The sequence below is a fragment of the Gasterosteus aculeatus genome, chromosome 7 (genome assembly GCF_964276395.1).
Source record: "Gasterosteus aculeatus chromosome 7, fGasAcu3.hap1.1, whole genome shotgun sequence".
In the NCBI taxonomy this organism is placed as follows: Eukaryota; Metazoa; Chordata; class Actinopteri; order Perciformes; family Gasterosteidae; genus Gasterosteus; species Gasterosteus aculeatus.
The window spans coordinates 6935530-6947976 of NC_135694.1; the positions used below are offsets into that span (position 1 = coordinate 6935530).

The window sequence follows — 12447 nt, forward strand, 5'->3', positions numbered from 1 at the left end:
TCTCTCATGGCCGTATTTCAAGTATAAAGGCAGTGCTCCCTGTCCTCACATTGCGTCCAGTGGATGCATGTATGCATGTAAACCCTTAAATATATTGTCATGTGACTGGCTACAGGCAGCACAAATAGTATATATGTTAATTTCTCTACCCTGTCTCACCACCGCTATGATGCGACAGGTGTTTAACCTATTATCAGGTCAAGCATTTACGTTTGCTAGACATCTAGTGTGCTGTAGGTCTGACAGAGGACCCGTGTTATTATGTAGACCCTGGTCATGAAACAGTCAATAATAAATTTGAAAAAAAACGGAGTAATTATTATGAGCAGTGATAACAGTTTTGGCTTGACAGACAAAGGAAGGGAAGCTAGATGAAAATCAAATATACACAAAAGGAGAAATGATGCCTCAAGGCTCGACGCAGATAGTAATTGCTATCGTAACAAAAACTCTCGCTATAACTTTATATAACTGCAGTTGTAGACATCCATAATTGGATGTTAAAGCTGATTTTTTAATTAAACGACCCAACATACAGACGACCTTGGAGTAAAGCTGCTGGGCCGCATTGTGGGGGCAGCACGCTGTATACGCAACACAAGGTTATCTCAAGGAGGCATTGTATATTATTTAGGAGACCAAAATCAAAATGCTCCCTCTTGCCGTAGCTACTTTGTAAAGTACAATAAACACAGCACAGCTGGTTTGCCACTCATCATTTCCCATGGCATTAACTGCAGTTTGAAAAACTACACATTTTTGGAGTCAAATCTGTCATCATGACCAGCAAAAAATGGATCTCTCGCCTCCTTTGGCCCCTTTAGTGTAGTGTGTGATACAGGATTGGATAAATAAATAAGGAAATACAAATAAGTGCTACAACAGCAAGTCTAATACGTATAAAGTGACTGTTTACTTCATTTGGGCTCCAATGGTCTGTGGAAACAACTCCAAAGCATCTGTTATGGGAAGCTCGCCTCGGGGGTTGGTGCCCAATTCCATGAAGGAAAAGCACATTGTTGTAATAGCCATGCTATGTGGAGAGGGGACTTGAAGCGACAAATCCAAAGTACTCGGAGATATTGGTCTTCAAATGTGTCTCTAACTTGATGGTAAGTGCCATTAGCAGTGAACTTCCGGGCTTAGGGAAGTGATTTGCATGAACGGCGAACCCTGAAACGTAATAGTTTTCTGAGTCAAATCTGCTCGGCCACAGCATGAGCTGCGCTTTCGTTAGTGTTCCATTTCTCCCGGCCCTCTGTTTTGATTAACTAGGAGATGACCCTACTCGTATGTGACTCGGGTCTTTGAATTTAGCTCGTCTTTGTTTGCTATGTAATTGAAAACGACAGAAGGGGATTGAGAAATGGAGACAAAACACATTTTGGGTGTCATAGCTGGAAATGATTTTCAGTGAAGTGGTATTTGATCTAAGTTATGAATATCCCTGAGGAAGGTGTCTGCGTAAACGTGTGGATTTAGTTTGTACACTCAACTTAAAGTAGACAAAAGAAACTACCGGGCGCAGTTCCAGCAGAATGCTGTGTGGATTTGACGGCTGCAGTTCATGATTCAGGCATGATTAAGGATTTATATTGCATCCTCACACTCCCATTATGCCGTCAACACGCATTTCCTGTGGCCCCACACACAAGCATGCAAACTTATGCAGTTGTGCACAACTAGACAGTGGGAACGAAAAATGGGAAGCCGCTCTCCTGTGACGGAAAAACAGAATGCATCATTTCCATTTGTATGGTGCAATGGCACGGTCAAAGCCGAGTAGCTGAGGCGGATTTTTCTATATACAATGAAAGGGCTGCTACACGATCGTTGATTATTCATAGACAATGTATGCACTCGGCTCTTTGTCATTGTCGTAACAAAATGGTCTCAAAACTTAAAAAGAAAAGACACCAAAAGCTGCTTAATTTAAATTCCATGGGTAGATAACGGATATCCCTGAGATGCTTGTCAGCAGAAACCAGATGGACATGCCTGCATGTCAAAAAACAGAAAACTGTTGAGAGACTGATAGTGTTAACCCTACATGTCCCTTAATACTCATTCCGAAACGCCATGCTTTTTTAATGTATTTTCTCAATGTATAAAGCTTTCCTTCTTACAAGTGCAGAGTGAGGGACGAACAAAAGCTGTACTGCATGCTCAAATTGCTTTGGGAGATTAATGCTACGTCAGCTGTCTCGGACTGTCGGAGGGATGCAGTGGGGATGAAGCCCTTGTAAAAGTACTGCAGTTACCACACAATGTGCTGGTTCACTCGACGGACCGGGGCTGCCACATGGCACATTCAATTTTGTTGGAAAAATATAGTTTTCCTCCAAAGTGGTGGGTGCTTGGGGGAACATGTTGACTCACAGTTAAACTGGTTTGTTACATTAAACTACAATATTATAGACTTCTTGGAAGAGTATTTTAGGTCTGACGAAAGCGTATGTGGTTGATCCACTATGAAGCACAATTGATGCCGATTAATCTTATGACACCATGTAGGCCTTTTAAACTGGACTACCCTCGACACCAGCTGTGATATTTCAGACGCTGCAGCTTTTTCATATGAATGAAAGGTATTTTTAGTTTTAGATTTGGATGCACTTGTTTTCTAAGAAACCAACATCGTTTCTCTCACACCAGCAGATGGGGACTTTCATTTCAGATAATCATCAATCCTCTTCCTTTCCATTAGATGTTTAATAAAATATCCAGAGGCAGAGTTATAGCTTGGGATTTGGCCAATACTGATTTGATGCGCCCCTCAATTCCAAACATCTCTCTCACTCTTTCTCTCATACGTAGCAAAAATTGAGCATCTGAAGACAAGCTATTAATTATTGTAATTAAAAAGATGGAGTTGACTGTCCTCACAGAAATTGATACAAGCCACAGCCCTTGATATGTTACTGCGCGTTTAATGGTGGGAGCCAATCAGTTCCTGTATTGTATGCAGGGTGATTTAAGGGATAAACGCTGCCAACAAGATGGATGTTCGACTTTACAGTCTGCATAGTGTGAGAGAAAACATCTGTTGGAGCCACAAAGGCGCTCGGACTGCACTCTGAACATGATAGATAACTCTCCACACACTGTGGCTCTGTATTTTTTTTAATCCACGTCCAAACCTCCTGAATTCAGAATTATTGATTCAGACAAATGACGGATGTGTTTTCTGTTTATTTGTTTTCCTTTTCCCTCACTCCAGTCTTACAATGCCACTGTTCTCTGCAGTGACCTCACTGTACTTGCATCGTAATTGGATCATGATTGACTTAAAAATGCCAATTGTTCCCCACATCTTATGGAAGCACAGTTGGACAATGAATAACAAAACATGGTAAAGAATGGTTCAATATCGTGAATATGTTTCTTTGATCTACATTGTTGTGTATGTTAGATTAAACAAGACTAGGAATAACTGTTTTGTAAGGCTGCATGTGTGCATGCTAACATGCTCGCAAAGACAATGCCAACTGTTTAGCAAGAAATTAAATCAATATCCTAGTTTGGCTTGCTGGCATGAACACCTTTGCAACAACCTCTACAAATATATAGGTATGACGATGAGGATCTTGTGCGATTGGAGGGGACCAGGAATATGCAAGGCTGAGCCAGGTACTTTACGGTCGCTTATGTTAGTATGTTTGCCCCACTGACGTTATGTTCTACCAGATCAATTGGATACTGCAGGGTCATCCTAAATGCATCTAATGCATTTGCAAACTGTGAAGGCTAACCCTAATTACAACCAAACTACTTTGAACTGATTTCTGGTGTGATTAGTTCTCTATACATTATGACATTCAGTACAGCAAAAATCGAAAGTTAAACCGAGCTGTCAATTCACAAAACATGTGGCCTCAATGTTGTAATTTCCATAATAAAACAATGCCATCCGCTGCGTGCTGTGACACCAATCATACCCCCTAGTCATGTTTGGGAAGAATGCCCGTCTGATGAATTTGAGAAGCCTGATATAACCCCCATTTTCCATTAGGGCTCTTTGAGAGGCAAGAGGTCCTTCTCTGCGGGATGTCAGCAAGCATGAATAATCTTTTTACTCCCCCCTCTTGTAGCAAGCTTTTAACTATATAAATGATTGAAATGGCTCTTGCTGGGTTTTTCCCTCTCCTCAAAAGTGAACTTGTGTGAAGTTGGTTTCCTCAGACATGTGTATGGCAAGTCCTACATGTCTGTTATGTACATAAGCATATCTGCTCATGTACAGAATGCTAAAAGGCATTACAGCGTGGATGACTTTGTGGACACATTTTGGCAGCTGATTGGTTGCTTTCTCACGATTAAATTAATACACAGCACATACAGTGCCCGTAAAAACAGTCCCGTACGGCCGATTTAACCTTTACACCAACTTCTGGTGATACAAATGATATGCCAAGAGACGATCCAGGCCAAAGTATTAGAAATGCCTGTTTGATTAACCTGACCTACCTGCCTCTGAATGGATCGTACATGAAGGTTAGTGAAGCAACTCAGTGTCTCGCAGTTTTGCCTTCTGTCTTTCTTCATTGCCCGGTCGGCAGACTCACCTGATTCTCCCCAGCCCTGACTTGCTCCAGCTTCTTTTACCGGAAACAAAATAAAGTAATCTAAATATAATTGTACGATGAAAACGCAAGACATACACTATATTCAACTTTAACACATCATGCATCATATAGTCATTCCAAGTAGGCAGTGAGAGGCTGAACATATAAGCCTGAAAGATAAAACAGAACAGATGTCTCGCAGAATACGTCTAAAAGTGACACAGGGTCTCTCCAAGGAGAATGTAGTGTGGTTGTTTATATATTCCCTGCCACATCCTCTTTATTTGTGAATGTTTAATGCACTCAAGAGGATCAAATAATGGTTGATGGACTGTTACGGAAAAGCTAGAAAAAAAAAGTACCCAACGCCTGCTAAAGTGTTTTTCATGGAGTTGAGAGAAAATAGAAAAACCCATTTTAGCTTTGTGTTTGGCTCCTAATTCAAAGCACTGTCAAACTGAATATTGCTAATGGTAATAGAAAAAAGTGCTGATGGCAGATAAGATGACAGAACCATATATATTATATTCTTTTTTTCTTCCTCCAACTCTGAATCCATGTGGCACTTAAATGGAACCATTGCTCAAGTTAACAAGCAGCAAATGGAATATGCTAAATACAATCCTGAGCAGGGTTGGGGGCACCTGAGCCTAAATGCAGCTTTGTGCCTGGCGTTCTGCCTGTCTTGCTGCTTGCCCAGCCAGGCCTGCAGAGGGAGGCTCCGTCTCCGCCCTTCCTGCTTCATCTCCCTCTTTACCCATCCATTTTAGTAGTATGCCCCTTAGGGGCATCTGACACTAAAGCTCACTCTCTGCTTTCATTCGCCTCCAACAACTCCCTTTGCTTATGTTGTAAATGGAAGAACATCGGAGCTAATCCGTCATGTTTATGAATGACGCGGGGACCAGGGGAGAGTTGAGGCGCCTTGCCAGAAGTGGCATACTTCTCCGTTGCATGTTGCATACCCTGTGCTCGGCTGATCCAATCTGGCGCAGCACGGATGGCCATAGAAAATGTCTCTGGGGAATGGCAGGCGCGGCCATTTTAAACACAATAATTTTTTATTTTTTTTTAAGTAGTGTAGTGTTCCTCAATGTCAACACAAATCCTATGACTGCTTCTTTACGGAGCACAGCTGTGAAAGCCACCCTGTTATGTATTTGATGGTTGGATATTAATATGTGAACATATACAGTTGTCTGATCCACATCGGAAATTGAACTGTACATGTTTTACCCATGTTTGAATTCAATAATGTAAGTCAAAGTTTTACAACTAGTTCTCCAATGTCATTCACAATGAGGAATGGCTTGAATTGTTCGTCTGTGAAGGTTTTTCTGGGGGAAAAAAAGGCTGTGTGATTAATAGATCCACTCTACGATGGTTTCCTCATAATCTCAGGCATTAGGCGAGGATTTTTAATGACAAATAAGCAGCATTTAATTAATTATACAACCTCAAAGGGGATTTATGGAAGAAACAATCAGTGCGGGGCAAAGGGGGAGACGATGCTATTTTTCACCGAGACAGAGTGGCATGAACCCCGGGTTACCGGAGCTCCCCGAGCCTTCACCTCCCTCCTCCTGCATTTTGCTCCAAACGTTCATCATCGCTGGAACACACAGGATAGTATCTCTCAATCCATTCGTATTTTGCTGCCTGAGGCAACGAGGGTAAAATAACATTTTAGTGGATAATAGATGGTCCCCGGTTGTTGGCCCTCGGGCGCTTTTCGTAAAGAGACTGCATTTGTACAGCAAATTACTGAACTAACGTTTAGAGCTGCCAAGCTAACGAGACTTAATGCCACTTTGTGTTGAAGTGGTCCTGTTCCTCTTGAATCTATAATAGAAAATTGAAATTAGCAGCATCCCTGCACATTCACAGTAATATTCATTAGTGTGCTCCATACCTGTGGAATCAACTAATGTCTTAAAGCATACTTTCATCAGCCCAGCTACAATTATTTTCTGTTGCATGGAAGAAATCTATTTTTCACTGCAAAAATTTCACTAGATTTGGGAACATTTGCAAAAGTTTCTCTGTATGTTATCGTTTTTGAACGCCCATGTCTGTGTAGGCTGCGCTTTACTAATTACTGTACAGTTTAATTGTTATTGTTTGAATTTTTCCCCAGTCTCTCTCCCATGAGATGAATATAAATGCTATTTGAAAATAGGCCCGGGTAGAAACATAAACCAACGTAATCTCTCTAAATGATCCCCTCCATCAATGTTATTATGAAGACTGAAACATATACATTTGTATTGAGACAAATGGATCATGGGCTTTCACAGAAAACTCCAGATACCACAGGATTGGTTGTGACCTGCACTAACACATCTGTAAACCCAAACAGGAAATAATTTATGCCTCGCTAGTTAACATATTCTCATGTCAGTTTGTCTAAGGCTTTGAAACTTGAATAGTTGTGGTCCCAGACCTATAATTGGAACGTGCCCTCGGATTTGAGCCCACTGGAGTCTTTTCCTGTCTGCATAACTGTAATAATAAACGAAATCTGTCTCAGTACACAGAATGTTTTAAAACAATCTGAAGGTTACTCGCCTGTGAACTCGTTGAAAAACAACCCAGGGAGATTCATTTAAGAGTTTTCCCTTTCCACACACCGCTGTCTGCCTTATTAGATAAAGTGCTGAGCATTTTGTTTTCTATTATTGGATTATTTAAGCAGTATCTAGCCAGTGCAGGTGCCAGGAGGCCTATATCATCTTCTTTAGACTGGACCCGATATGTGCCAAACATTGTGCATTAAGGAAAATGAAGACATCTCAATTTGTCATCCCTCTTTTATGCTCAACAACAGGTGCTTTTATGCTCTGAATGCTGACTAGATGTATTCTCCAGTATGTATACTACTCCAAGTATTCTACCTGAGACGGGGCTAAAACGTCCACACGCTGACAACAATGTCCAGGCCTGAGTGCAATAGTAGTCATCATCAAAACATGTTGCCAATATAATCAAATCCAGGTCTCGTTGTGTGTGCTGTGGCATCTTAAATAAGTCACTGCCCTGTCTAACGCAGCATCATACTTTAAAGATAATACGTCTCTTAAATCAATAATCAAATGTCTGTTATTTCATTGGGCATTGGAAACAAGGGATACAGGCTCTAGTCCTACGGTCAAAATTGATTCGGGAAAGACTTTTGCCTTTGTAGAGGTTTATAGTCCAGGTGATGGATGGAGTGTTAAGAGAAGTAACTATCTAAGTCCAAGTTTGAAATAGTTGAACCAAGCTGCAGGTAGCTGATAAAGCAAAGCCTGGGCCCACATTTAGAGCCTGTCAATCATTCGGTGCTAGATTGTAAAAGTACACCGTTGTCCCATTGCGTTACCTGCATCTTGTAAGTAGAGCAAGGGAACCAACAATGTGGCTGAAAGTGTTGAAACATTAGCGAAAGAGAAAAATGGAACGGATGGCGTCATAGAATTGGCACAACATGGAATTGCTGTCTGCCTTTGTTAATCAAGAGCTCTCACGTTTGGTTGAGTAATCTTGTTTGTGTGGAAACAAAAGCATAATTAACATTTCCTCTCCCATGCCAAAGTAAAACAAAATAATAATCGAATGTCGGTTGAACAGGAGCCGAACAGAACATTTAGTTGAAGGGGATTCAGGGCGTCTCTGAGCGGATGTATTAACTAGGCCTGCAACGCATTGTGGTGAACAATGTTGCCACGTTAATGTGTTTCGAATCAACAACGTCCTCCTGAAAAAAAGGTCTGTGTCAATAGGACCAAACATCCACTCTGACAGTCTCCGTTAAATGTCATTTATTTATCTGTGTCAAGATTTCCTTTCCACCATGTTACTGCACTTCCACAAGTCTTTTATCCTTTTATTGTGTGCATTGATTTTCTTTATCAATGACCTTCTACGAGTTTATGAATGTCCTAATTCAATCTAGGTCATCTAATGCATTAGCAAACCGTGAAACAAGCGTCCTTGTGAGCAGCAAGAGTGCTGTATGATTAACGTGATTAGCACCCCAACCCTCTAAAAACTTTTTTTCGCTTTTTGCGTGGAAAGAGCTGTAATCACTATGCTTCAACTTCTAATGATATGGTGTGGTGTGGTGGGAAAAATGGCTTTGGCTCGGGCTGCTGAGAAAAACAAGCAGTTGTGTCACACTCTCCACGGGTGACGTTTTGTTCTGGCTAAAATATTATCTGGGGAGGGGGTAGCATGGATCAGATGGAGCCCTAAACTGGGCAAGGATAATCTTCAGGGCAGAAGAAAAAGTAGTGTAAATTGTAAGAATGTCCTACTTGAAAACATCTGCCCCAAATTCACACACTTATCCCTAATCCAGCATCTGCGACGGGGAGGGACCCTCAAACAACAATAGGTCTCGACACACAGCAAGTGACCTGTGACAAGCTCTTTGAGGAGATTGTATCCACTCAAATACGGCCAACAGATATATCTTATTTCGGCCCGCAGGGATTTTCCCTGAAGAATAACCTCAACCGCAGGGGGTAAAAAGTCATGTTCCGCTTGGGAAGAAAAGGGTCGGAGCGAATCCAATCCTTGTGCAGCAACCACAGAACTTAAGCCTGAATGTGACCGGAAAGGTTCCTGTTTTTATGGCTCCACTTGGAAAGTTCAGTGCAACAAAGGTTTATTCTATTCCTTAATTCCCTAGTACCTAATTTGTAATATCGGAGCCAAATGAGATTTCCGTGGCATTAAATCACATGTCACTTAATTAGACCTAAGTATATGATTAACACTCAGATTTATTAGCATTTCCCAGAAATTGTTTAACAAAGCAATGACTGATGCTGAAATGTATTTTGACATAACTACCCACTATATAAATGTCATTCATCATTACTGATACAATGCATTTTTACCAGACTACCAACACCAACCCACTGTGTAATTGCTTCCTGCAAAATCCCTGTTATGTGTAAAGTCTATCACACACCAGAAAAAAAGACACAGTGCAGGTCGGCGCTATGCAGGAGAGCGGAACCTTCTTTTTTACTTGGTTTTATGTTGCCAGTTTCCCTGAGCTGTCAGCATCTGGGCAGATATTAGAATATATATCAGGCTCATTGTTACATGAGTTAGTAACTCAAGTCGTGAGGACACCGTTCTGATGCCGCTCTCAAGCTACATTTTAGAAACCGAAATGGACACTGTTTTTGTACGCGGAAAATGTGATTCCACTTGTGCTCATATTTTTATACGAGTGATCAATAGATATAATCTACTAATGGGTTGAGTTTATGTCCACGGGCCTTATGTCTTCAGCAGAAATCTGCTCACTGAGGTACTTTCTGAGCCAAAGTCCTTTTTATTCCCCTCCCATACTTGGCACCACAGACTCATATGGCCTGATAGCCTGGCAGTGGCTAATGTGTGCAAATTGTCATTGGGAGTCTTTTCATATCAAGCACCAGTGCTCAGCACTTCTTTAGAAGGTGACTTCAGCATTTCTCTCCCTTCCATCTCATTTAGTGTGTAGATCCATTGTTGAATATACAGTATGGGTCTATAAAGCTGAAACTGCCCTTGTCTTGTAGGCTGTCCTTGAGATTGCAGTTAACAGCGAGGTAGAATAAAGAAGCAGGGGAAATCTGTGCTGTTCTTTCTTTTCCCCACCTTTTCAACTTTGACTTTCATTCACTGTGCTGGCTAGCTTGTGGTGGTATGATCGAGTCACACCGCATATAGTAGCCCCAAAACACACATTCAAATACGAGGTACTGGAAGCCAATCATTTCCAATTTCTACTCCGATAAGGATGCAGATGAGGCCTCTAAAGGGGTTGGGACCTCGCTCCTCGTTGGTAATTAATGTAACCACAAGTCCAGAACCAACCTTGTGACACGTATTAGACCTGCAGACAGCGCATAGGAAACAATACTTGGAGCTCGGCCCCTGGTTAATTCATCATTTTATTATTTATTTTTAACGCTTGGAATAATCCAATTTATCCAAAATGTCCAATAATGAATTCATCTGATGTCATTTTGGTCTCTTTGCCTTGGGTTAGCTGGCATGAGTTGTTAATCACAGCACAAGTTAGCAAATGCATTTGATTTCCCTTGCTTTGTTTATTATCACAACGGTAATTCTCTTTGTGGAGGTATTGCTGCGAGCGGGAAGGAGCTTGAGAACGTCAACGCACTTGATTATTATTCCGTGTCTCTTAATTCCAAATGCCGTGCAAGAAAACTTTTGGAGATACCTCACGGTTGAAGTCATGACTTTGTGGCCATTCTCGATGAGCGCCAGTGCACAAAGCTGTAAAATACATTTCCTGGCTGAGCAAGACGCCAGAAACCCTTTGTAACAGGTCATTAGTTTTAAATACACTGCCTGGAGTCGTATCAGCTGCCTGCACCAGAGTTTGAGGCTATCATCATGTAACAAACCCATTCTACAGGACATAGGGGATGGGCTTGGTGAGCGCGCCCTTTGTACGCTCGACCCAGGCCTCATTTCTATATGTTTTACGATATCAGTGGGCCACAACCGCAGTCAACCAGTAGAGTAAATCAGACAGTAATGCTGCGGTTTTACTCTCCAAATATTTTAAAGGATCCAGATTTTGCAAAACCCCAAGATGCACTATTTACAATTTAAAAGGAATGTTGCCTCACGCACTCTTCTCCTCGCCGGAAAGCTGAATAAACAGGGGCATTGGATACAGGCAGCATGAAGACAGTCATAGCTTCTTAAGGGACAACTAAATTATGATCTCTTTGGTTTGGAATATATATGCAATTTCACAGGGGTTGCTTTTTAGTTTGCATGGATTGTCACATCCAATTATTATATACAACATGCACTGATGCTCCCTGGCTAGCTTCCGGGTATTGTGTTTGATCAGGTATACTTTTAACTCACTGTTGAATCAACTAATTGTCCGTTCGACCTTGAAGAGGCTGAAGGGAGCTTGAAAAGGGGCGACCCTGTTCATTTAATTCCTTTCACCCTCCTCTCTGTCTTCCTCTATTTGAATGAGCAGCCTCCTTAATAGTTGGGAACGGTACACTTATATAGGAAGTAATAAGATACTCTGGCCGACAGTCACTAAATCATATCACAACTATCATATATATGTAAAAACACAAATAAGAAAATGCATGGTTGTGTGTCACAAAATGTACTTGTTAACATTGTAAATCAGAAATAGAACGAGATGCTATCTAACAGAGTCATTGAAGCCTGTCACATAATTACATAAAATGCATATCACACACCATCCACAGCCGTGCAGCTCCATCCCACGACCCCGACAGGGGCAACGAGTTCAAAAGAGTAAAAGGGGGATTTCTTTAGGTTTTATACTAGAATTGGTTGTTTCCTACTTAAACTGTGATGTAAACTAAAGTGTTTGTTTGTTTTAATTAACAGTAAATCAATTTTGTGTAAGAAAACCCCCCACAAACTTTTAACTAGAGTAAAGCCAGGGCAGCTCCCATTACCTTAATGGATACTGAGGGGGATTAATGTCTGCTATGTATTGCGCACCATGTCAAGGACTTAGTGATAAACCGGTATAACTAACAGTGCACAGCTGCCAAGAAAATGACCAGTGTTCTAAGTGTGCATGATGAAAGAGAGAAATGCTTTAAATCGGTTCAAGACCAAAGACTCTGCTTTGTGATTGGTTTGAAAACATTCTTAGCATCGATACCCTTCCGCCACTGTCAAAACACATGTCGGTTCAGGCAGGGACGCAGAGTTGCATCGGAAAGTTTTGCTCCTCCGTCTGAAGTCACTCATTTGTAACACAGTTTGTTCCTGAGAAGATTTATCCATCGTGTTGGTTCCTCATGCCAGATAGCCAAAAGCATTGTTGGAAGGCGGCCATGGTTGCCGTTTGGCTGCGTGCAGG

General features: G+C 41.5%; 1 protein-coding gene across 37 annotated transcripts in view; it reads left to right on the forward strand.

The window, feature by feature from the left end:
* ptprda (protein tyrosine phosphatase receptor type Da) overlaps window positions 1-12447 on the forward strand; it is a 292349-nt gene that overhangs the window by 235891 nt on the left and 44011 nt on the right. The gene's annotated exons all lie outside the window — the stretch shown is intronic.